The 26,432-nt window shown below is 40.0% G+C and overlaps 1 protein-coding gene across 4 annotated transcripts in view; it reads left to right on the forward strand.

Annotated features, from left to right (window-relative positions):
• The window catches only part of VPS41 (VPS41 subunit of HOPS complex), a 206,942-nt gene that overhangs the window by 52,914 nt on the left and 127,596 nt on the right, over positions 1 to 26,432 (forward strand). Inside the window, exon 1 of one of the 4 annotated variants that reach the window (XM_027573351.2) lies at positions 13,380 to 13,749. The exons of 2 other annotated variants lie outside the window; for them this stretch is intronic. The gene's annotated coding sequence lies outside the window, so the exon portion shown is untranslated. Of the gene's footprint in view, positions 1 to 13,379; positions 13,750 to 20,690; positions 20,696 to 26,432 lie in introns of those variants that run through there. One more of the 4 variants, XM_027573350.2, reaches the window with a different exon arrangement.

Genomic DNA, 26,432 nt, shown 5'->3' on the forward strand with positions numbered 1-26,432 from the left:
AAAACAAAATAAAACAGAATAGGGGCTTATTGGGCATTTTGTATTAAGAGAAATACCAGTTTTTTCAACTAAATCTTTTAAGAGGTAGGTTCAGGATTCTTCTTGAACTCCAGATAGCAGTCTATTGATGTTTCTATTCCTGTTTTTTTTGTTTGGGATTAAACTAACACACTGTATTTCTTAGTGCTAATCTTTTGTACTTCCTCATGTTCATATGCTAATAAAATCCCTGATCTCTGTCAGAACTTAAGTAGCTTCACAGGACAGTATCTTAACATCTCTTCTGGGGGGGGGGGGTCTTAGTTTCTGTTTATCTCCCACCATCAGTCTAATCACTGTCTCTGAGAACACTGGATGGCTCCTTTTGACTTCCCAGGTGGATCAGCACTCAAAATCCTGGTCGGTCATATGGCCAAACCTGCCTTTGTGGTAGGTTTTCCTTTCTTTCTTCTTCGTCTTCATTTTCCTTTCTTTCTCCTCCAGTCATCTGATCCACTCACTATTTCCTGAGGATTGCCTTGGACATACATGCTTGCATCCAGGCTTTTCATCACATCCTTCTGGAATGCCCTTCTTCTCTTAGTTCCTTTCTTTCTTTTTTTAAGATATTATTTATTTATTTGACAGAGAGAGAGACAGCAAGAGAGGGAACACAAGCAGGGGAAGTGCGAGAGGGAGAAGCAGGCTTCCTGCGGAGCAGGGAGCCTGATGCGGGGCTCAATCCCAGGACCCTGGGATCATGACCTGAGCCGAAGGCAGACGCCTAGCGACTGAGCCACCCAGGTGCCCTCCAGTCTTTCTTTTGAGATTTGAGCCTTAACTCCTACTTTTGGAAAGTAGCCCTTTTATTCAGTAGTACTTGTCAAGTATTTAACATATACTCAGATTTTTCCTAGTTGCTCTGGGTAATTCAGAAAGTCATCAGAGTTTAGAAGCTGAGGGGACTTCGATCGTTCTAGATGTAAAAGCTGCCAGGTAAGGAAGCCTGAAGGAAATTGGGCTGGGGCTGATTTGGTTCTGTTCCCTGCTTCTGTACTCACCTGTTTTGTCTGGTTTATTTGGGGCCTCCCTCACCTAGACACCTAGACATTCTGATCTAGACACCTAGACAGAATGTACCTAGACATTCTGATCAGGTCATTTCCCCTACCTGAGTTTGAAAAGATGTTTTTGTGACTGGTTTCTGGCCTATGAATGACCATGGTGTCATTTTTGTCTCTGGGCTTTTGGGAGTTGGCCATCTTTCGGATTGCACTCCTGGCCTTCTGCTTTCTTTGGCTTAGAGGAATTCATCTCTAATGTAGATCAGCTCCTTTTTCCTCTTTCCTGTGTATTGAGACGAAAATGTTGTTTGCAGGATCCTCCTTCTTTATTTCATGTTTCAGGGAAAAGAAATACTTATCTGCCCTCTCATCTCTGCTAATGTAATCCTGAAAATTTAGTGTTCCTTTAAGCTTCTTAGACTGCATTTGTAATATTCACAAATACCTTTTATCCTTCACATGATTTGATCTCCTCCTCCTCCGCATTATTGCCACGTCTTGAACATGCAGTACTTTTGTTGAGATTATTTGCATCTGTCATTCTCCCCATAGAATGTGAGCTTCCTGAGGGTAGTTTCTTTTTTTTTTTCAATTTTTATTGTTATGTTAATCACCATACATTAAATCATTAGTTTTTGATGTAGTGTTCCATGAGTCATTGTTTGTGCATAACACTCAGTGCTCCACGCAGAATGTGCCCTCTTTAATACCCATCACCAGGCTAACCCATCTCCCCACCCCCTCCCCTCTAGAACCCTCAGTTTGTTTTTCAGAGTCCATCCTCTCTCATGGTTTGTCTCCCCCTCCGACTTACTCCCCTTCATTCTTCCCCTCCTGCTATCTTCTTTTTTTTTCTTAACATATGTTGCATTAGTGTTTCACAAGTACAGATCTGTGATTCAACAGTCTTGCACAATTCACAACACTCAACATAGCACATACCCTCCCCAGTGTCTATCACCCAGCCACCCCATCCCTCCCACCCCTCACCACTCCAGCAACCCTCAGTTTGTTTCCTGAGATTAAGAATTCCTCATATCAGTGAGGTCATATGATACATGTCTTTCTCTGATTGACTTATTTCACTCAGCATAACACCCTCCAGTTCCATCCACGTTGTTGCAAATGGCAAGATCTCATTCCTTTTGATGGCTGCATACTATTCCATTGTGCATCTATACCACATCTTTATCAATTCATCTGTCGATGGACATCTTGACTCTTTCCACAGTTTGGCTATTGTGGACATTGCTGCTATAAACATGGGGGTGCACATACCCCTTTGGATCCCTACATTTGTATCTTTGCGCTAAATACCCAGTAGTGCAATTGCTGGTAACTCTGTTTTCAACTTTTTGAGGAACCTCCATACTGTTTTCCAGAGGGGTTGCACTAACTTGCATTCCCACCAACAGTGTAGGAGGGTTCCCCTTTCTCCGCATCCCCGCCAACATCTGTCGTTTCCTGACTTCTTAATTTTAGCCATTCTGACAGGTGTGAGGTGGTATCTCATTGATGTTTTGATTTGGATTTCCCTGATGCCGAGCGATGTTGAGCACTTTTTCATGTGTCTGTTGGCCATTTGGATGTCTTCTTTGGAAAAATGTCTGTTCCTGTCATCTGCCCATTTCTTGATTGGATTATTTGTTCTTTGGGTGTTGAGTTTGATAAGTTCTTTATAGATTTTGGATACTAGCCCTTTATCTGATATGTCATTTGCAAATATTTTCTCCCATTCTGTCAGTTGTCTTTTGGTTTTGTGGACTGTTTCTTTTGCTGTGCAAAAGCTTTTTATCTTGATGAAATCCCAATAGTTCATTTTTGCCCTTGCTTTCCTTGCCTTTGGGAATGTTTCTAGGAAGAAGTTGCTGCGGCTGAGGTCGAAGAGGTTCCTGCCTGTGTTCTCCTTTAGGATTTTGATGGACTCCTGTCTCACGTTTAGGTCTTTCAACCATTTGGAGTCTATTTTTGTATGTGGTGTAAGGAAATGGTCCAGTTTCATTCTTCTGCATGTGGCTGTCCAATGTTCCCAACACCATTTGTTGAAGAGACTGTCTTTTTGCTATTGGACATTCTTTCCTGCTTTGTCAAAGATGAGTTGACCATAGAGTTGAGGGTCCATTTCTGGGCTCTCTATTCTGTTCCATTGATCTGTGTGTCTGTTTTTGTGCCAGTACCATACTGTCTTGGTGATGACAGCTTTGTAATAGAGCTGGAAGTCCGGAATTGTGATGCCGCCAGCTTTGCTTTTCTTTTTCAACATTCCTCTGGCTATTCGGGGTCTCTTCTGGTTCCATACAAATTTTAGGATTATTTGTTCCATTTCTTTGAAAAAAGTGGATGGTATTTTGATGGGGATTGCATTGAATGTGTAGATTGCTCTAGGTAGCATTGATATCTTCACAAAGTTTGTTCTTCCAATCCATGAGCATAGAACGTTTTTCCATTTCTTTGTGTCTTCTTCAATTTCTTTCATGAGTATTTTATAGTTTTCTGAGTACAGATCCTTTGCTTTTTTGGTTAAATTTATTCCTAGGTATCTTATGGTTTTGGGTGCAATTGTACATGGGATCGATTCCTTGATTTGTCTCTCTTCTCTCTTGTTGTTGGTGTATAGGAATGCCACTGATTTCTTTGCATTGATTTTATATCCTGCTACTTTACTGAATTCCTGAATGAGTTCTAGCAGCTTTGGGGTGGAGTCTTTTGGGTTTTCCACATACAGTATCATATCATCTGAAAAGAGTGAGAGTTTGATTTCCTCTTTGCCGATTTGGATGCCTTTGATTTCTTTTTGTTGTCTGATTTCTGTGGCTAGGACTTGTAATACTATGTTGAATAGCAGTGGTGAGAGTGGACATCCCTGCCGCGTTCCTGACCTCAGGGGAAAACCTCTCAGCGTTTCCCCATTGAGAATGATATTCACTGTAGGTTTTTCATAGATGGCTTTTATGATATTGAGGTATGCACCCTCTATCTCTATACTCTGAAGAGTTTTGATCAAGAAAGGATGCTGTACTTTGTCAAATGCTTTTTCTGCATCTGTTGAGAGGATCATATGATTCTTGTTCTTTCTTTTGTTAATGTATTGTATCACGTTGATTGATTTGCGGATGTTGAACCAGCCTTGCAGCCCAGGGATAAATCCCACTTGGTCGTGGTGAATAATTCTTTTAATGTACTGTTGGATCCTATTGGCTAGTATTTTGGTGAGAATTTTTGCATCCATGTTCATCAAGGATATTGGTCTGTAATTCTCCTTTTTGATGGGATCTTTGTCTGGTTTTGGGATCAAGGTAATGCTGGCCTCATAAAATGAGTTTGGAAGTTTTCCTTCCATTTCTATTTTTTGGAACAGTTTCAGGAGAACAGGTATTAAGTCTTCTTTAAATGTCTGATACAATTCTTCTGGGAAGCCATCTGGCCCTGGGCTTTTGTTTGTTGGGAGATTGTTGATGACTACTTCGATTTCCTTAGTGGTTATAGATCTGTTCAGGTTTTCTATTTCTTCCTGGTTCAATTTTGGTAGTTGATACCTCTAGGAATGCACCCATTTCTTCCAGGTTATCTAATTTGCTGGCATAGAGTTGCTCATCATATGTTCTTATAATTGTTTGTATTTCTTTGGTGTTGGTTGTAATCTCTCCTCTTTCATTCATGATTTTTTTGATTCAGGTCCTTTCTCTTTTCTTTTGGATAAGTCTGGCCAGGGGTTTATCAATCTTGTTAATTCTTTCAAAGAACCAGCTCCTAGTTTCGTTGATCTGTTCTACTGTTCTTTTGGTTTCTAGTTCATTGATTTCTGCTCTGATCTTTATTATTTCTCTTCTCCTGCTGGGTTTAGGCTTTATTTGCTGTTCTTTCTCCAGCTCCTTTAGGTGTAGGGTTAGGTTGTGTATTTGAGACCTTTCTTGTTTCTTGAGAAAGGCTTGTATTGCTATATACTTTCCTCTCAGGACTGCCTTTGCTGTATCCCAAAGATTTTGGACAGTTGTGTTTTCATTTTCATTGGTTTCCATGAATTTTTTAAATTCTTCTTTAATTTCCTGGTTGACCCATTCATTCTTTAGTAGGATGCTCTTTAGCCTCCATGTATTTGAATTTCTTTCTGACTTTCCTCTTGTGATTGAGTTCTAGTTTCAAAGCGTTGTGGTCTGAAAATATGCAGGGACTGATCCCAATCTTTTGGTACCGGTTGAGACCTGATTTGTGACCTAGGATTTGATCAATTCTGCAGAATGTTCCATGGGCACTAGAGAAGAATGTATATTCCGTTGCTTTGGGATGGAATATTCTGAATATGTTTGTGAAGTCCATTTGGTCCAGTGTGTCTTTTAAAGTCTTTATTTCCTTGTTGATCTTTTGTTTAGATGATCTGTTCATTTCAGTCAGGGGGGTGTTAAAGTCCCCCACTATTATTGTATTGTTGTCAATGTGTTTCTTCACTTTTGTTATTAATTTCCTTATATAATTGGCTGCTCTCATGTTAGGGGCACAGATATTTACAATTGTTAGATCTTCTTGTTGGATAGAACCTTTAAGTAGGATATAGTGTCCTTCCTCATCTCTTATTACAGTCTTTGTTTTAAAATCTAATTTGTCTGATATAAGGATTGCCACCCCAGCTTTCTTTTGGTGTCCATTAGCATGGTAAATGGTTTTCCACCCCTCACTTTCAATCTGGGGTTGTCGTTGGGTCTAAGATGAGTCTTTTGCAGACAGCATATTGATGGGTCTTGTTTTGTAATACAATCTGATAGCCTGTGTCTTTTGATTGGGGCATTTAGTCCGTTTACATTCAGGGTAACTATTGAAAGGTATGAATTTAGTGCCATTGTATTGCCTATAAGGTGACTGTTACTGTATATTGTCTGTATTCCTTTGGCTCTGTCTTTGCTTAGAGGACCCCTTTCAGTATTCCTTGTAGTGCTGGTTTCGTGTTTGCAAATTCCTTTAGTTTTTGTTTGTCCTGGAAGCTTTTTATCTCTCCTCCTATTTTCAGTGACAGCCTAGCTGGATATAGTATTCTTGGCTGCATATTTTTCTCGTTTAGTGCTCTGAAGATACCATGCCAGTCCTTTCTGGCCTGCCAGGTCTCTGTGGATAGGTCTGTTGCCAATCTAATATTTCTACCATTGTAGGTTACATATCTCTTCTCCTGAGCTGCTTTCAGGATTTTCTCTTTGTCTCTGAGACGCGTAAGTTTTACTATTAGATGTTGGGGTGTTGACCTATTTTTATTTATTTTGAGAGGGGTTCTCTTTGCCTCCTGGATTTTGATGCTTGTTTCCTTCCTCACATTAGGGACGTTCACTGGTATAATTTGCTCCAATATACCTTCTGCCCCTCTCTTTCTTTCTTCTTCTTCTGGGATCCCAGTTATTCTAATGTTGTTTCGTCTTATCGTATCGCTTATCTCGAATTCTGCCCTCGTGATCCTGTAGTTGTTTCTCTCTCTTTCTCTCAGCCTCTTTATTTTCCATCATTTGGTCTCCTATATCGCTGATTCTTTCTTCTGCCTCATTTATCCTAGCAGTTAGTGCCCTCATTTTTTATTGTACCTCATCAGTAGCCTTTTTTCGACTTGGTTAGATTTTAGTTCTTTTATTTCTCCAGAAAGGGTTTCTCTAATAAATTCCACACTTTTTTCAAGCCCAGCTAGTATCTTTAAAGTCATGATTCTGAACTCTAGGTCCGACATCGTACTAATGTCCGTATTGAGTAGGTCCCTGGCAGACGGTACTACCTCTTGTTTTTTTTGCTGAGGTGATTTTTTTTTGTGTTGTCATTTTGTCCAGAGGAGAACAGATGAATGAGAGAACAGAATGCTAACAGGTTAACAACGTCCCCAGCAAATATACTCTATAGAAATCAGAAAAGACCTGAAACCAGGGGACAAGAAAGGAAAAGAAAGAAGGGAAAAAAAAAAAGGAAAAAGAAAAAGATAAAAACAAACAAAAACAGAACAAAACAAGAAAAAATAGAGTATGATCAAATATGATCAGGCTAGTGCATAGATCAGTGCCACACACTAGCTTTTGGGCATATTTTGGTCTGTTAGAAGAAAGTGCCTGCTAAAATTTTAAAGGAAGAAAGACTTATATATGTACAAAATAAGGGTTGATACAATGAAGGGATGGCAGATGATTGTAAAGATGAAAAGTATAAAAGATTTTATAAAAGGAATTGATAAGTTGTTTTTAAAAAGAAAGAAGAAGATTTAAGAAGAAAAAGAAAAAAGAAAAAAAAGAAAAAAAAAAGGGAGAGAATGTGATCAGGCAGGAGACTAGAACAAAGCCATACACTAGTGATTTAGGGTATATTTTGATCTGTTAGAAGAAATTGTATCTCAAAATTTTAAAGAGAGAACAACTTACATATTATGCCATAAATAAGGGTAACTAGTATGAAGGGATAAAAATATGACTCTAAAAATGAAAAATAAAAAAAAATTTTTTTTAAAAAGGGATTGATAAGATGTTTGAAAAAGAGAAAAAGAAAAATTCAAAAAAAAAACCAGTTAAAAAAATTAACTTTGAACAACTAATGAATTACGGTACAAAATCCATGAATTCTATGTGCAGTAATTCCCCTAGCGCTGGAGTTCTCCTGTTCTCCTTGATCGGTAAACTTGGTCTTGGCTTGCTGGCTGTTCGTGGTGATCTTCTGGGGGAGGGGCCTGCTTGCCGTGGTTCCCAAATGTCTTTGCCGGAGGCGGAATTGCCCCGCCCTTGTGAGTCCGGGCTAAGCAAGCTGCTCTGGTTTGCTCTCAGGAGCTTTTGTTCCCTGCAAGCTCTGGTACAGCTTTGGAGGACCAGGGTGAAAATGGTGGCCTCCCAGTCTCTGCCCGGTGGAGCCGGGAACTCGGGGCCTCGCTCTTCAGTGCGCCCCCAGAGAAAAGCAGTCACTCCCATCTCCCTGGTCTCCGGCCGCACTCCGTGCTCACCCGGCCTGTGACCGAGCGTTTCTATCTCTGGCACCCGACCCCACCCCGTGTGTAGTCTCCAAACCCAGCAGATCCCAGCGTTGCGCTCCCGCGCCGCTCCTCCCCGGGTAGGAAGGGGAGTCTCCCCGCCTCTGCTGCTTGTTGGGCCCCTGCTGGAGGAGCAGGAGCCCGACTGGGCCGCGGATCACAGTTTATGGCAACCCCAAGCTGAGAGCCCGCGCCTCGGCTCCGTCTCTTCAGCCGGCTTCCCCGCTCTCATACCTGGGAGCTCTGCCGCACTCAGGCACCCCCGGTCTTTCTGTGACCCCGAGGGTCCTGAGACCACACTGTCCCACGAGGGTTCCACCCCCAGCTTAGCCACTGGAGCGATGTCCCTCCGCGGAGCCGACTTCTAAACATTCCGATTTTGTGCTCCACTGCTCTATCACTTGCCAGAAGCGGCGGAGGCCCCCTCCCCCGCCGTCTATCCTCCCCACTGTCGCCTTGGATTCACTTCTCCGCACGTCCTACCTTCCAGAAAGTGGTCGCTTCTCTGTTTAGAGAGTTGTTGCTACTCTCTTCTTCAATCTCCTGTTGAGTTCGTAGGTGTTCAGAATGGTTTGATCCCTATTCAGCTGAATTCCTGAGACCAGACGAAATGCAGGTCTCCTACTCCTCTGCCATCTTGCTCCCCTGAGGGTAGTTTCTGTGTCTAATTTAGCTCTGCGTCCTTGGTGCTTAGCATAAAAAGTGGTAGATAGTGAGGCATTGATACAAGTTGGCTGAATTCTAGTAGTTCCAAATTTGTAAAGTTCCTTCTGTATGGATGGTTTTCCAGATAAACAGTGTTTTACATCTTCCTTTGCCACAGCCAGATTATTGTGTGTACATTACAGGAAATCAGACAGACATGACCATTTCTTTGAGAGTTAATACAGATACCATGCTTTGTTATTACCCTGAGGAGCCCAACTATTTTGGGCTCATTCATAATGTGACTAAGATAATATTGGGGTGACTGTTCATTAACAGAGCCTTTGGAGCACATCTAAAAAAACGTAAGCTATCATTGAACAAAGAAATTCTACTCTCCTCTTGGTCTCATGGCACTTACTTATCAACCTAAAGTGAACTCCATCTATAGTATGCTCTACCAATGTGGCATCATTACTTGGGAAGCGTGGCATGTATCTTTTGATATTATCAAAGTGGTACATTGTTGGCTCAAATGTGTTGGTGTCTGTAATACCTGTCGAAGACTGATTGACAGGCCTCAGATTCTTAGGTGTTGAAAGAATCGGTCTTCTATATTTGGACTTCTTATTTTGAGTGATAAGAAATGTGTCAAATGAGTTGAGAATTACTTAAGTGGAAATCATTCTAACTGATGCCAAGGAAAATCTTATTTCCAATTTTCTGCATTTTTGTATTACATCATCTCCAGTTTATGGATTATGTATAGGTAGCTTGATAACTTTGGTAGCATCTATGCACAGAGGAGGCTAAGAAAACATATTCAACTTTAAGAATGCTTCTCTCACTTAGAACAGTTAAAGTGTAATGCTTACAACACGTTGTAATATAGGACTTCTTAGTGGTAACTGCATTTGGGCAAATACCACTTTAATAGCTATAATTGTGAAAGTATTTCTTCATTGAATGAAATCATCCTGGTACTCCACACATTTCAGTCAGAATTTTAGTGATTTTAACTTTTTGGTACATGACTCTGAACTGGGGAGAGAGAGAGCATGACTCTGAGACTGGGGCCTGGCGGAAAATCTGTGGACTCCATTCTGTAGTAGAGTGGATCCTCCCTTCTGGTGCTTCTTCCTTTGGGAGTCAGGCGCCTGTTGCAAAGTGAGCACATTGAAAGGATTAGAAACAATGTGTAGACTCGGGAGGTGTGATTGATTAACTTTGCAATTGGGAGAAAGTGAAAATTTGAGGTGAATCTTGACAGGTGAATGAGTGTTTTTCGATTGTTGGGGTGGGTCTGGACCAGGGGTAATGCATTCTTCATACGAAACAGGGAATCCTGAAGGGCAAGGAACATTTATCACAGCCTTTTCATCTACATATGCATTTTGTTTTTTCCACTAGTGGCTTGAGAGTAGGGGAATAGAAAGGGGAAAATGGTGAGATGCAGTGAGAGAGACTTCTTTGGCAGGTTTGGCAGAAGGACCAAAGGGGAAAGAACGGGAGTGTTTTCATGGAAGTGTCTTCATGGTTACTGGCTTTGCGGTTGAGAGTGTTTAGGGAACTAAATGAAACCATTGGAGTGATGGTAAATCAGATGTCATAGACCAGAAGGCAGGATCTTTTATATATGGACAACATATGAGTGTCTGTGTATAGTTTGATAACAATTTATACCTTGAATTAGTGGTATATTACTTTTAACTTAAACAAGCTCTGATTTTCTGTTTGAACAGCTATGTTTTACTAGCCTTCTCTAGAAATTATTTATTTGGCTAAAATTCCCAAATATTCTTCATTTGATGGAATCATATATTATGATAATTGGGAACCTAACGGGTATTTAGTCATCTCCCCACCCAAGACATGAAATTCTTCAAAAGCATTCTTGTCATTTGCTTTATCAGTTATTCTTTTATACCTCTAGTAAGAGGAAATATATCACTTCTGGGGGCAGCTGTTAGGTCTTAACACTTTAGGTTTTGTTAGTTTAATTGATAGCAAGGGGAAAAAATCATACTAAAACGAAGTAAGGTGGAAGAATATATAGCACTAACAACCTTTTAGAACGGCTAAAATGACAAAGACTGACCATACCAGGTGTCAGTAAGCATGTGGAAAAACTGGAACTCGCATACCCTACTGGTGGAAGTGGAAAATGGTAGAACCATTTTGGGAAAACAGTTTAGCAGTTTTCAAAAACATTAAACATAGACCTACCCTGTGATCTAGCCCTTTGACCCTGAGGAAATGAAAGCATATGCTTGTACAGTGACTTGTACGTGAATATGTACATCAATTTTATTTTTTCATAGCTTCCAAGTAGAAACCATCTGTATGTCCATCTACAGGGGAACGGATAAACAAAATGTGGTATATCTATACAATGGCATTCTACTTATCAGTAAAAAAGAATGAACTATTGATACATGCTACAACACTGATGAATCTCAGATCTGTCATGTTAAGTGAAAGAAGTCAGACTGAAAAGCCTACCTATTGTATGCTTGCATTTATATAAAATGCTGAAAAATGCAAACAAATCTATAGTGACAAAAAGCAGATCAGTGATTGCTTTGAGAGAGGCAGAGGGCTTATAAAGTGGCATAAGGAAACTTTCAGGGCTGATAGGTATATTTATTATATTGATTTTGGGGAGGGTTTCATGAGTGCATATATACGTCAGGACTTACCAAATTTACACTTTAAATATGTGCAGTTTATTGTATGTCAGTTGTATCTGAGTAAAGCTGCTAAAAAATAATAACTGTGGAAAGACAAGCTACAGGAAAAAAATGAAATAATGTGTTCCAAGAGGTGATATTTACACATCAGAAGATTTGTTATTTCCATTTATGTAAGCCCAAATTGTTGGGTATTCTTTAAGGTGCTTGACACTTATAAATGGCACCCTACAGAATGGGATCTAGGTTATCTAATTACTGGCTTCTTTGGCTTTTCTTTAAATTATGAGTCAAAAGAAAAATACTGTCTTCTATAAATTTTTGTATAACTTCCTTATTTCCAACCCATGAAATATGGTTGGGGAAAATACCAAAAGTTTAGCTCCATGAGAGGTGGAAGAATTTTGCCAGTATTATCAATATCTTTTTTCTGTTTTGGTCTGTTTTACATAAGTAATATCTGTTCTGTATTGCATATTCCTTTTTGGGAGGAGCACCACCTTTTATAGAAATGATAAGTGACTAAGAGTGCAGTCACTGGATAGGTAAGGATTTGTTTTCTGTTTCCATATAGTATGGGCGCTCCCTTTCAGGTGCAATAAAAATGAGCTTGTTTGAAATAATGGAGTGAGCAGTTTCTGTGCTAAGAGTCTTGTTGGGGTGTACATATACCTAGTTAGCAGAAAGTCTACCAGAATTTTGTTAATTTTTTAGAAGAGTTTCATCTCAGAATTTAATGCCTGTGAGATAGTGAGGTAGTCCAAAAATCTAATTCCATTATACTTTAATGGAAAAAAATGAATACATTAGGGTACTTCCATTGCTTGGTGATGGAAACCCATCTCGGCCAGGCTTAATCAACAGTGGGAAATACTGGCCCCTGTTGTAAATCAAGTTGAAGTGGGGATGCCAGGCTCAGATGTACCCATCTGAGATGACCCATACAGTACCCATCCCTGGGATAGGCTCTCTTCATCTAGTGGGCATCATGGTCAGCCCATAGCCCAAGACTGATGTCAGGGCACTATCATCCTCATAAGCGAGATAGGACTCCTTCTTTAGTAACTCTGGCAAAAACCTGCCAGGAAGGGCTTTGATGGGCCTGGTTGGGTGTATAATTCTACCTGAAGCAGTTGCTGCAGGTGGTTAATAGGATACTCTGGCTAGGCTTGAGTTATTAGTAGGTATTGGATGGGAGAAGGAGGGAGCCCCACTCTAACAGAATCAGTTTCTTGAAGTGAAAACCTGGTCTGTTACTGCCTGGAGCTGTCCACGAGCTAACTTCCTAGTGCCTTATGCAGGATGCTCAATCTAGGAGTGATACTAGGGTGAACATCCTTGGGTGAGCTGAGGAGTCTGGTGACTGAGTCTTTCCTTTGAACACATCTTCTTGGTGAAATCACTCGTTCAGACGCTGTGAACACTTTTAAGGTTTTGCATTTCGGTATACTTAGATTATACCGAATTGTACTCCTGCCGGCCCTGTATGAGAATACGTCACTGTATCTTGTCACCAGCATTAGCTGTTATCATTCAGAAATTCTCCGCCACTTAGATTTCTAGAAAACGGGAATTTATTGATTTACTTTGTATTTTTCTGGTTACTCATGAGGCTGTTTACTCTTTTGAGAATTGTTCATATACTTCGTTGGTATATGTGTAAAGTTCTAAATTGATTTGTAATTAAAAGTTCACTGTTTACAAGGAAAAATAACAACCTTGATCAGGGTGGATTGTGTGAAGGCTCAAAATCAGAAGTCACCAGCAAGTCAAATTTAACACTTGCCAATAAATCTTTCTATTGAATGAAACACTGATGATTTGCTTTTAGGACAACATCCATTTTCACACAAAATACTTTAAATCTGAACTGTATTGTTTTTGTTCATTCACTTGTTTTGATTCTGTAAGTTCTGTAAAAGCTCTAATCATAGGTTGTTTGTAGCAAATGTTAACCACATATTTTTGTTAAAATATTACTTCTACAGTGGGCTCTTATAGATCAATGAGGAAAACACAAACAACCCAGAAAGAAACTGGACAAAGAGATGAACAGGAAGTTCTCAGATGGAGAACCCCAAATGTCTCTGAGAACCACGTGACAAGATGCCATATTTCTCTAGTACTGATGGAATAGTCAGGAAAATGTGAAATTATCTCAACCATAAGATACCATTTCATACTCGTCAGTTTGGCAAAACATTTAAAAGTCTGATGACTACCAGACACGAGACACTGGTGGCAGGCCAGGGAATTGGGCGCTCTCTTCAGGTGGCAGACAAAAGCGTCTGGACACATCTCCTTGTTGGAAGCGTGACACATGCCTTCTAGTCTACAATTTATCTTCTAATTCCACATTTGTGGTATTTTCAGTTCAGAAGCTTTTTATTTGAATGCAGTAAGTATATATTAATCTAATCACTTATAGTTTGTATTTTTTATGTCTTCTGAGGGAGAAAAATTTTGCCCTTACTAAGTCATAAAGATATCCTCTGTATAAAGTTTTCCTTTTTTTTTTTTTTTTTTTAGGTTTTATTCATTTATTTGACAGAGCACAAGCAGGGGGGTGTGGCAGGCAGAGAGAGACGGAGAAGCAGGCCCCCACTGAACAAGGAGCCCGATGCGGGGCTCAATCCCAGGACCCTGGGATCATGACCTGAGCTGAAGGCAGATGCTTAACGAACTGAGCCACCCAGGTGCCCCTGAAGTTTTCCTTTTTACATTTAACTTTTTGTTCTTTCTCAAGAAAAAAAGTCCTCACTGTTCTGTGAAGACAAGGATTTATTCCTTGGCATTAAGATGGAGTCTGCAATTCTTGCCTTGCCAGGAAAAAAAATACACAAAAATTTGCAACCCCCTGAACCTGCTGGTTTCCCATTTTCTTTCCCCTTTGGGCCTTAACTAAATTACAGTATTGGAAATGCAACTAGTCCGGAATAGATGTGGGAAGAGAAGCGTTGACGGGATGGTTGGAGATTAAGGCGGACAGGGCCCAGCAGAAGGGAGGTCAGCCAGCTTCTGGAGTTGGCAGGATGTCGTCCTGAGGCAGGAGTTAGGCCTTGTGGGGTGCTGTGGCTGCCAGCCAGGCTTGGGCTCAGTCTCCCCGTGTTCAGTAGTTCAGGCAGATTACTTAACCTCTCACTTTCTTTCTCTGTGAAATGTAGAGCATATCCCAGCCCTGAGCAATATGATTAATTTGAGGATTATTTGAGATACACGTGTAAAATATTTAGTGAAAGGCTCAGTATTACCTGTCATGAGGAACCAGATCAAGCCAAGCACCTGATTGCCGGCATTTACGACACTTCCTGAAAGAGAGCTGTTCTTTTTTTTTAATTCATTGATAGACTTCACTTTAAACAGTGTTCATTGTGTATAGGACGTGCAAAGTTAGAAGAGGGAGGGACAAAGGAAAGGAAAAACAGGAAAAAGAAGGGAAGAAGAAAGAGAAACTTCCTCAACATACTCATTTTTACAGGCTGATTTTGCTGCCTGCTCCATTCCATCCTTTGTTTATTTAGGGTGTGGGTCCCTTTTATAGCATGTCACAAAGAAGTTTATTTCTGTGGTGTTGTAGGAACACGCTTACTTATGTAATGATGCTTTGTGAAATGTTCCCAGTGCAGGTCTGGTGAGTTGACTTCAGGAATTTCTTTTTAGTGTAGAGACATGGCAAGTTCATTTACAAGGTGCTTCTTTTGAGGACTGTGGAGAGATGACGGTCTACTTGGGAAATGCCTTAGTGGAGAATTGATAAAGCAATGTTTTTACACTGGAGAGCATTATAACAATCTGTGGTGAAAGTACAGCTGCATTGGTGAGATTTTAAATGGTCTTTCTTCATCTTATGTCTGAAAAATAGGCATTTTCTATTTGATTAATAACTTGGTCTCTTATTTTTTTTTTAAGATTTTATTCATTTGAGACACAGAGATAGAGAGAGAGAGCATGAGCAGGGGGAGAGACAGAGGAAGAGGGAGAAGCAGGCTCCCCGCTGAGCCAGGAGCCCAATGTGAGGCTCGATCCCAGCACCCTGGGATCGTGGCCTGAGCCGAAGGCAGACACTTAACCATCTGAGCCACCCAGGTGCCCCTGGTCTCTGTTATTTAAGCCATATATGCTGACCTTTTTTAGAGAAGTGATTTTTTTTTCCTCAACCCATAGAAGAACAAAACCTTTACTTTCTCAAATGTTTTTAGGTAAATAGAATGCATTAGCGTTATTGCTATTATTCAGTTTGAAATGAAAAAAAAAGTAAGAACATCTTTACTCCTAACAGATTTTTCCTTAATCATTGATGGTATCATTAATGTGCATATTGAGAATTACGCAAGGTTATCCATGGGCTCCGTCAGATGTTCATATTAGCTCTGCTGTCATCATGGATTTGCACTCTGTTGGGCTTTCTGGACCTGCTTTTGGTGATGAGGTTTGTCCTTCAAGGTGTGGCATAGCAGATGCTCAGGGCTTGGGCAATCTAAGGGGTAGTCCTCTGAGACTTAATTTTAAAGAATAGTTGCTTGTTTCTTTTCTTGTTATATGGTTGCAGGGATGACAGTCCCATTTCTGTTGTATTAACTCCTCTAGAAAAATATGCTCTAGGGCAATGTTCTCTGGGGAAAAACGAATTTTGTTTCCTGGAATTGTAGCATTAGACCTCTGTAGGCTAGGAACTTCAGGGCCACTTGCAGAGGATACCGTATTCATGGTATCCCCCTTCAGCCAAATTTATTTGGGTATTAAAACACTGGTGTTTACTTCTGTGCTAAAGTATTATTTGAAATAATTTAGATGAGTTGGGTTGTGCGATGCATGGAAACATCTGTGTTGTGAATTACCACAGGGACAGAAGGGACTGCTCTGCTCCTCTGCTGAGTCCTGGCTCCCTGGCCTGACCACACTCAACTGCCCTCAGCAAGGTCCTGCCCTTGAATTAGACCGTGTAACTTTCAGAAATCCTTGTTTCTTTATCAGCAGGGTCGAGTGGGCCAGACAAGGTATAGTCTCTCTTTGAATATAAATACTATAGTCAAGAAAAAGCCCATCTTTGCCTTACTGCAAAGACTAGACTTTTCCAGGCCCTTGCTGGATGTCATGTCTTTAGAAGGCCCTGTTCTCTTCTCCTCCTGGGGATTTACTTCCATCTCTGTGACGTTTATCCTCCATCATGTGCCTCCATTACCTTGTATATCCCCTAGATTCTTTTCTGAGCTCATTCTTTCTTTTCCTCACTCTTTATATTGCCACCACTCTTGGTCAAGTCTTTATTGAATCTCACCTGAGTTATTGCCGTGAAACCCAGCCGATCTCCCTGCCTCATCCCCTCCTCCCCCCATCTATGCTTCACACAGCTGCCCATGCAGTCTTCCCAGAGGAATGCTGGGATTTTGTTACTCCCCTCCCTGAAAACACTCTAGTTCCCCCTTGATGCCTGTGGAATAAAACAGAGCTCTTCTCTGCAGCCCCCAGGCTTCCGCTGTCTCTGTGACAGGATTCCCCCTCACTGTGGCCTGAGCTGTATCCAGACTTTGTCCTTTGGCTCTTGTGGCAATGTGCTTTCCTGTCTTTGCCTATGGAAATGCTCCATGTCCCACCTTCTTTGTGACAGCTTTCTTGATGGCCCCACATGGAAGAGTGCCTTTTTCATATTCATTCACAGCTTGCTTCTTATTCCTTCAGTCAACATTTTGTTAAGTAGGTGCAAGGGATATAAAGAATGACAAAACACAGCCCCTGTTCTCAGGTCAAATAGGTTGCAGAGCTAGTCATATAGATAATGATCTGTAATATCATGTGTTAAATGATAAAATAGAATGTCACAAAGTGCTGGAATCCCAGACTCTGTGTACACAAACACCTTGAAGGCAGGTGCTGTTTGTCCACTTTTTCTTTAATCTGCTTTGTATCATGGAGGGTTTTTGGTAATATTAGTTGCTCTTTTGTTAAATGCATGTTTTGGTAAATTTCTTTTCCACACTATTTCCTTGAAAGACCCTGATGACTTTGCATTTCTTTGGAGACTCTGCTTTCCTTTTTCTGTCACTCCTTCGTGTCTTTGTCAGATACATGTGTAAGTAAGGAAAATGTTAACTCAGTTTAAGAACAGATCATTTTCTATCATACTTCACACATTATATTTCACCATTTTGAAAACTGTCAGTTGAATTTCTTTGCAGGTCGTTTATGTATGTAACACATGTTTATTCCTTTACTAGTGTTTTCCAGCAAAACAGACTGTTTTCTTACAGTGGCCTCACGAACCCAGCACAGTGTCGGGTCGTGGGCCAGTGCTCAGCAGTTCTGGGGTGGTTCTAGAAAGAGACACTTTGCTGGCTCCTTAATGCTGTTGCTCACACGGATTTCCTATTCAAGTTTTCCTCATTCAACTGCCAAATTTAGTAGTGTAGACAACTATACGAGGCATCAGAGGGAGACTTCTCCAAAATGTCCACTCTGAATTGTTCAGCAAATGGGCATTGCAGGCTCCGGGGAGAATGAGCTCGGACTGCAATTTGCCATTCATCCATCTCCCTGCAGAGGACGGCTGCAGGTTTGTAGCAGCCCCAGAAGGTCATGGTCTTGAATGTGAACAGCGCTTCGGTGGGCTGCAAGCCTCATAAGGGCAAGACCCCCATTTACTGTATTCACCTGGCATCCAGCACTGTCCCTGGCATGTGAATGAAAGAGAACTAAATAAATACATAAATAAGAGTAGACCAAAAGCCTGACTTGGCCTTTGACTGAAGCGGTGTTTTAATCGGTGCCCAGGTTGTGGAGGCTTGTGTTGAGTGCCTATCATGTGCAAGCCTGCCTCCTGCCATTGTCTGTAGGGATGTGGCAGGTACAGGCAGAAGATGAAGTTTAACAAAAGGAAAACAGCTCTAGGAATCAGCAGTGTGCCGGCTTCTTAGGAGGCAATCCCTTCCAAATCCTCCCCGTGCTTTTAAAGGTTGTTAGGATTTAGAAGACGAACATTCATGTAATAAGTCTTCTGCAGGCTGGAAGGCCGTTCTGTGCCCCTGCCTCTGTGAGGTTGTACTGACCCGGCTGGGTGCGGCAGCAGGCCAGAGGTCTGAGCTTCTCACCAGCCAGCTGTGCCCGGCGGCTGTGGGGCCTCGGCGCTGGCAGGGGCAGCAGTCTGGGCTCTGAGGAGTCAGATGAGGTGGCAAATGCTACTGTCCCTGTACAGCATCAAATGTGTACACACCCCTGCTGTGCTCTCATGGGGGAGGTGGTGAAAACTCTTGATTAGAGGATACTCTTCTGCTTTTTTTTTTTTTTTTTTTAGATTTTATTTATTTGAGCAAGAGAGAGAGAGAGGGAATGGGAGTAGGAACGGGGAGGAGAAGCAGACTCCACTCTGAGCTGGAGCCCGAGGTGGGGCTCCATCCCATGACCCTGAGATCATGACCTGAGCCAGAATCAAGAGTCAGAGGCTTATTTGAGCCACCCAGGCGCTCCTAGAGGATACTTTTAAAAGGTCAAAGTATTTAGGAATGTTTCAATGGCTTGCAAAAGACTGATTGATAAGCATTCTTATAAATGCAGAAAATTTAAGCTCAAGTGTTAAAACCATCATGACACAATGAATGGACAGAATTCTTTTCTTTCCCAACAAGGTGACTCTTCCTGAGAACTTCTTTCCATTCTTCTCATTCCCAGGTAGTTATTATTTCTTCTAGATGATTTTTAAGACACCAGTTGGAGTTTAAATCATTTTCTAGGGACATTGATTTTCTAATAGGGTAATTTCAGTTTTTATCATTAAAATACAAGTTACATTTAAGTGGCAAATTAGAGATACTTAATACATTTTTTTCCTATCAAACAGCATTTTTGTGGAAGTTATAGAATATTTATTAAGGCTATAGGGAGATGTAGACAGTGTACTCTGTCTTAAGGTAATCATTTTATATTTACTCACAGTTTTGCAGCATCAGAAGAAAGCTTTGATGAACCATAAAGCTACTTGAATCACAGAGGGGAATGTTCTGTAGTTCAGTAGACTGTGATGTTGGGAGAGTATTTTTGGAATTCTTGCATTAGGAATATAATGGACGGTACCTCAAATAGCAGACATGTAATTGTTTCATGTTAAAATAACTATGCTTAATATTTTAACCAACATATAAGTTATTTAAAATACTTTTCGCTTAGAAATCAACCTTGCTTGTATAATAGGTTAGTACTTTATTTTTAGAATATGCAGTTTTAGTTTTTCAAGCTTTACTGCAATATAATTGATGTATAATGTTATGTAAGTTTAAGGTGTTGTACAATGTTATGATCGGACACACACATGTATTTCAAAACGTTTACCGCAGTCAGGCTAACTTCTGCTTCATATAATTACCATTGGATGTTGTTATGGTGAGAATGTTAAATCTCTTCTCTCTTATAGCAACTTTCACATATAGGATATAATATTGTTTACTGCAGTCACCATACTGTACCTTAGATCCCCTGAACTTCCTCATCTTATAACTTTGTACCTTTGACCAACATCGCCCTATTTCCTCACCCTCCTCATCCCTGCAACCACCATTTTGCTCAGTTTCTAGGAATTGGATGTTTTCAGATTCCACATATAAGTGAGAATCATACAGTGTTTGTCCTTTTCAATCTGACTGACTTCACTTAGCATCTGGCCCTCAAGGTCCATCTGTGGTGTTGTAAATGGCAGGATTTTTTTTTATGCCTGAATAATATTCCATATATATACACACATCACATTTTCTTTATCCATTCATCTGTTAGTGGACACTAAGGTTGTTCCTCTCTCTTGGCTGTTATGAATAATGCTGCAGTGAACGTGGGGGTACAGATCTCTTTGAGATCATGAATCATTTCCTTTGGATTTATACCTAGAAGTGAGATTGCTCTATCATGTGGTAGTTCTAGTGATCTAGTTCAAGTGTGATCCCCACACTTGTCCATAGTAGCTGTACCAACTTACATTCCCACCAACAGTGCACCAGGGTTCCCTTTTCTGCATGTCCTCACCAGCATTTGTTAGCTCTTAAAATAGCTTTCCTAACAGGTATGACATGATAGCTCATTGTGGTTTTGATTTGCATTTCCATGGTCATTAGTGATGTGGAGCACCTTTCCTGTACTTGTCGGCCATTTGTGTGTCTTCTTTGGAGAAATGTCAGTTCAAGTCCTCTGCCCATTTTTAAATCAGATTGTTTTCTTGCTGTTGAGTCGTATGAATTCCTTGTATATTTTGCATATTAACCCCGGATCAGATACACGGTTTGCACGTAGTGCCCTCTGTCCTGTAGGCTGCCTTTTCATTTCGTTGATCGTTTCTCTACTGTGCAGAAGCCTTTTAGTTTGATGTAGTGCCACTTGCGAGTTTTGGTTTTGTTACTTGGTGCTTTTCGTGTCACGTCCAAAACATCATTGCCGGGACTGTCAGGGAGCTTTCTCCCTATGTTTTCTTCTAGGAGTTTTATGGTTTCATACTTTACCTTGAAGTTCTTAATCCAGTTAAGTTAATTTTTGTAAGTGGTATAAGATAGGGGTCCAGTGTCATTACTTACATAGGAATATCCAGTTTTCCCACCATTTATTAAGGGAACTTTCCTTTCACCATTGAGTATTCTTGAAACACTAGGTGACCATATATGTACAGGTTTATTTCTGGGCCGTTGAGTCTGTTCCATTGCTCTTGGTGTCCGTATTGATGTCAGTCCTTTACTGTTCTGATCGATATAGTGTTGTAAGATAGCTTGAAATCAGGAAGTGTGATGCCTCTGCTTTTTCTTTCTTATGATTACTTTAGCTATTTGGAGTCTTGTGGTTTCATATAAATTTTAGGATTTTTTTTTCCATTCGAAAGGGAATGTATTTTTGAAAGTATAAATTTATAATTGGTCAGTAGTTGTTTGTAGAATAAAGAATATTTCAGCCACATTATCATACAAAATTGGAAACATAACTTATATGTGATTGTGCCTCCTTTCACCACTACTCCTTCCTTTTATTCAGAGTGGAAAATAAGGACTTTGTAACCTTTTAAATTTTCTGGTTATTTCTCAGGTTGGAATGAATTGCTACTGACAGCATTTTTCTTCCATCTGCAGAAACAGCAGCTTCTGTTAAAAGCTGGATTATCACATCAAGAACCTCAAATTAATGTAGTTATTAAATCTTAGAGAGGTAGGATCATCTTTAAAACCTCACAAGAATACAGTTTTCTTGCATACTCATTTTAACAATGGAAAGCATTGTAGTGAGTATCGTGGGGAAGTGATTGCTAGATGTGGCCCGTCAGCTCTTCTTCAGCTGTTCAAGCCCAATACTGAGTATTAAAAACCTGAGATGAAATCTTAGAGCAAATTTGAGAGTTTATAGCTCTCAACAGAGAAAATTTGAGAGTTTATAGCTAAAGGTTAGGTTGTTCTGGCCATAGACTAAGTCAGCGAGAAAATAAATGTTTGTTTTGTAGATGTGTAGGAAACCCTCAAGTAGGTGTATTTTTCAGAGATTTCTTACATCCAGCTGGAGGTCTTGCTCACCTCGGGGTGTATCATCAGGGGAGAGTAAAGCAGTAAAAAGAGCTTTTCCCAAGTATGAAAGAACAGGCGTTTGCTTTTCACACGTGTAATGTAAGTGCAGCTTGCTTGCTAAGTGTGACTAAAGAGCATGAAGCTGCCCGGGCAACCATGTGGATGTTGGGATTGCTAACTAGTGGATCTCAGAGAACGAAAATGAAATCCATCTTCTGTTTCTTATTTAGTCCACTCCGTGTCCATGGGGATGCAGCATTTGTGAAGGAATCAATTATCCATTTGTTAGTCAGAGGAGCCTTACAAATTATACATTAGCAAATTGATTTCTTAGGTTCACTGTTGGGGGACTGATAGCTTAAGGTGGGATGATGAGGAGTGTCGGGGGAAAAGAAGTTGCCACAAAGAACACGATTAAAAGCAGCTTTCGAAATGACCGTGAATTTATTCCTAATTGAAGAGCTGACATAATCCATACTAAGTGTATTTATTTCAGGCATTTTAGATTAGGTAATTGATTATCACATGAAGTGTACGTCCTGGTAATTTTGCCTTTTCTTTAAATTTAAGAACTTGAGACCACCTGTAGTGGAGAAGGTATGGGCCAGTCCTCACCCACTCCTGCTTACTCAGGCCTCTTTTTTTGTTCCATTAAGGAAACATTTTTGTATGTTCTATAGTGTCAGCTTGACATGATTGATTTTTGAACAAACTCACTTATATTGTCCAGAATTCCAAACCTGTCTCCATTAGGAATAAAATTGTAGCTAATGGAAAATGCAGCTGAGGCCATTTTTCTCGGGTCCCTTTTCTTGTTTACATCTACTCCAGTATCCCAGCTTTGCAGACACACCCCCTAAAGTCTCTGTGTAAAACAGGCAATTAGAAAACTCTATATTGAAGAAAGATGAACTCCTGCACTCCAGTTTCCCTCCTGTACCCTTTCTCCTTTTCCCATTTATTTCAAGTATGCAGAAATGGCAGAAATGCATAAGGCATTTGTTCCTTTTTCTGTGAGGAATGATTACAGAGGCCAGACCTGCTTCTTGTGCCATTGACAGCCGTAATGCTGAAATCCTGTTATTTATTTGTTCTTTCTCAAATATTACGGAACTAGTTATAGAAACCAATGTGCGTACTGGTGATACTCAGTTGTCACTTTAGGTAAAAATGGGTGCTGCAGATCCCCAGAGTGATGGCTTTAACAATTATGATAAATTTTGCTATCTTTTTGGTTTTAAATTAAAGAACTGACTACATAGTCATTTAGAAATATTTATCTTTGGATTACGAACAAAAGAAATATATCCTATAGAAAATTAGCAAAACATAGAAAAGGATGGTCTAAACAATGATAGTATCTCAGCACCCAGATAAAACCAGTGGTAATATTTTAGAGTATCTACTTCCAGTCACATATGTTATGTACAAATAGCTGTAAATACAGTTGTATTTATAAGCACTGGATGGTGTTTACTCAGAGCTAGATGAATTGTGAAAGTTAAGGGCACAGTCTTCCAGACAAGTGAGTTTGCTGAAGACTTCCAACACCAACTACAAGATCTGGGAAGTTCCCAGATGCACTCTCATGATTGATAATTAGAGGCCTCACAGAACTCACTGAAAGTTATTATACTCACAATTAGAGTTTATTACAAGGAAAGGATATAGTCAAAAAATCAGCTAAAGGAAGAGATGCATAGGACAGACCCTGGGATGCAAGATTCCATCATCCTCAGGACATGTTACCCCCGGCATAGATGTGTGACAACCAGGGAAGCTCCCATTGCTGTTCAGGATTTTTTTTTTTTTTTTAAGATTTTATTTATTTATTTGAGAGAGTGAGCGACAGAGAGCATGAGTTGGTGGAGGGGCAGAAAGAGAGGGAGAAGCAGGCTCCCTACCCAATCCCAAGACTCCGGGACCATGACCTGAGCCAAAAGCAGATGCCCAACCTACTGGGCCACCCAGGTGCCCCTGCTGTTCAGGATTTTTAGTGGGGATCTGTTATGTAGGCATGATTGGTTGATGGTTGTCCACATGGTTGAATTCAGCTTCTGGGTTGGGGTTTGATACCCTGTGACCCAAAGCCCCCACCTGCAATCATGGGGTTAGTCTTTCTGGCATGGCCCACTGAAAGACTGTGAGGTCTTTCACCTTTAACAGACATTCCTATCAGGATAGATTATCTCCCAGAAACCAAGGGTAAAGACCTGACTTCTCTTGGATAAAGTCAGATTCTTTATTTTATTTTATTTTTTTAAGATTTCTTTTTTTGAGAGAGAGAGGGAGGAGGAGCACACTCACATGGGAGCAGGGGGAGGGGCAGAAGGAGACGGAAAGAATCTCAAGCAGACTTCCCAAAGAGCATGGAGCCTGACTCGGGGCTCGATCCCATGACCCTGAGACCATGACCTGAGCCGAAATCAAGAGTTGGACACCCAATCAATCAGGCACCCCAAAATCAGATTCTTTATTGTATAATACATTTTTTAAAGTTAGTTTTTTTCTTTTAATTTTCATCATTTATATTCCTTGCTTTTAGAAATTTAGATAATTTCCATTTCTTAGTGTCTTACAAAAGAAACCACTGTGGAAAGCGTCTTTGCAAAATAATTTTTCTTTTTTTTTGTTTTTTTGGTTAAAGATTTTATTTATTTATTACAGAGAGAGAGTGAGAGCACAAGTTGGGGGAATGGAGGGGAGAGGCAGAGGGAGAAGCAGACTCCCCGCTGATCAGGGAGCTCAGTGCAGGACCTGATCCCAGGACCCTGAGATCATGACCTGAACCGAAGGCAGACGCTTAACTGACTGAGCCACTCCGGGCACCCCTCTTACTTCTTCTTGTGTAAAATAGGCAATACATGTATTTTTTAAAAGATTTTTTTTTAATCTCAGAGAAAGAGAGTGAGAGCACTGGGGGTGGGGGATTGGGTTAGGAGGGGGCAGAGGGAGAGGGAGAGAGAATCTTAAGCAGACTCCACACTGAATGTGGAGCCCAAGGCAGGGTCAGTCTCACAACCCTGAGATCACTACCTGAGCCAAAACCTAGAGTCCAACGCTTAACCGACTGCACCATCTAGGCGCCCCAGACAATATATATTTTAAAGATTTTTGATACACATTGTCAAATGATCCTTAGGAAAGTTTCTCCAAATTTGAATTCCCACCAGTAGGGTATGAGGAGTGTCTGTTTTTGGGCTTCTTTGCCAAAACTAGATATTTAAACAATCTTTGCCAATTTCATAGGCAAAATATCTTGTTGTATTTATATGTTATTTGTTATTACTATGGTTGACTCTTTTTCTTGTTTACCTATAATTTGTACTATTTCTTTTGGGAGTTGACTGTTTTACTTGGTTTGATTTACATGAGTAAAAAGTCCACATATTTTCAAAAACTAAAGAAGAATTTAAAGTGTACAGTAAGTTGTAAAGTTCTTTGCAGTGTACATGACAAGAGGTAAATATCCCTAATCTTTAACTGACCTCTCATGAATCAGTTTTAAAATTATGGACATCCCAGTAGCTAAACAGTTTCTTCCTCTAGATTGATTCATGCTTAGAACTTACAGTTTAAGGTTGTAACTTTTACTGATGTATTAACTAGATTTTCTCTCCAATTTTATTTGGTGTGACTTATGAAGTATAAAATATTTGTACTTTCACATTAAAATAGGGAAAGGAAGAAGGTAGTAAATAAACATGTGCTAAATACTTTATCTTCTAAATGAGTCAGTGTATACAATTGCATTGATTTGGAGTGAGAGATAATTCAAATATAATTTCTAAAAATTTAAAAATGATCACTAATAGAATACAAACAGAATGAATAGCATTTAAATTCTCCCTGGATAGACAAAAGAATTTGAGTAATATAGCAAAAGAGTAATAATGGAATGGGGAAACATAATTCTGAAAAGTGTGAAATACTTTGTTACTAAAAGAAAAATAGCCTCAGCTTTGATATTTGAAATAAATATTAAGCATTTTGGCAATAAAAATGTGAGAAAAAGAGTTTAAGGCAAAAGAGTATTAGCCAGCAGACCACATACTATACTGATTACATTTAGGAGTAAAAGGAAACTTTTTCATACCTTTGATGTGCCAGATTATAGGGCATCTAATATCTAGACCAAAACTTACTTGAAATTCAGGGAGAAATGGGCAAAACTACAATTGTAATGGGAAGTTTTGAAACATGTTTCTATCAGTCTTTGATAGATCAAGAAGAAGAAAGTAAATAAGGGTATATAGAAACTAGTTGATAATAAATAACATTAGAAATATGCGTATTTTGAACCAGAGAATATGTGTTAGCTGGACATGAATATCTTAGCTTTCAAAGAGCAATCAGTTTAAAAAAATATGTTATACAAACCACATTTCTGACCACAGTTGTAGTTACATTAGAATTTTATTAATAACTAGATAAATAACCAAGTAATACTGTCACCATCCTTAGAAATAAAACAAAATAAAATGTTACTTTTCTCAAAGAGGAAATAATTATTGCAGTTACACATTACTTTTTGGCCTCTAATTTATGGCCAGTTTGTATACTTAAA

Source organism: Zalophus californianus, chromosome 12, assembly GCF_009762305.2.
Source record: "Zalophus californianus isolate mZalCal1 chromosome 12, mZalCal1.pri.v2, whole genome shotgun sequence".
Classification (NCBI taxonomy): Eukaryota; Metazoa; Chordata; class Mammalia; order Carnivora; family Otariidae; genus Zalophus; species Zalophus californianus.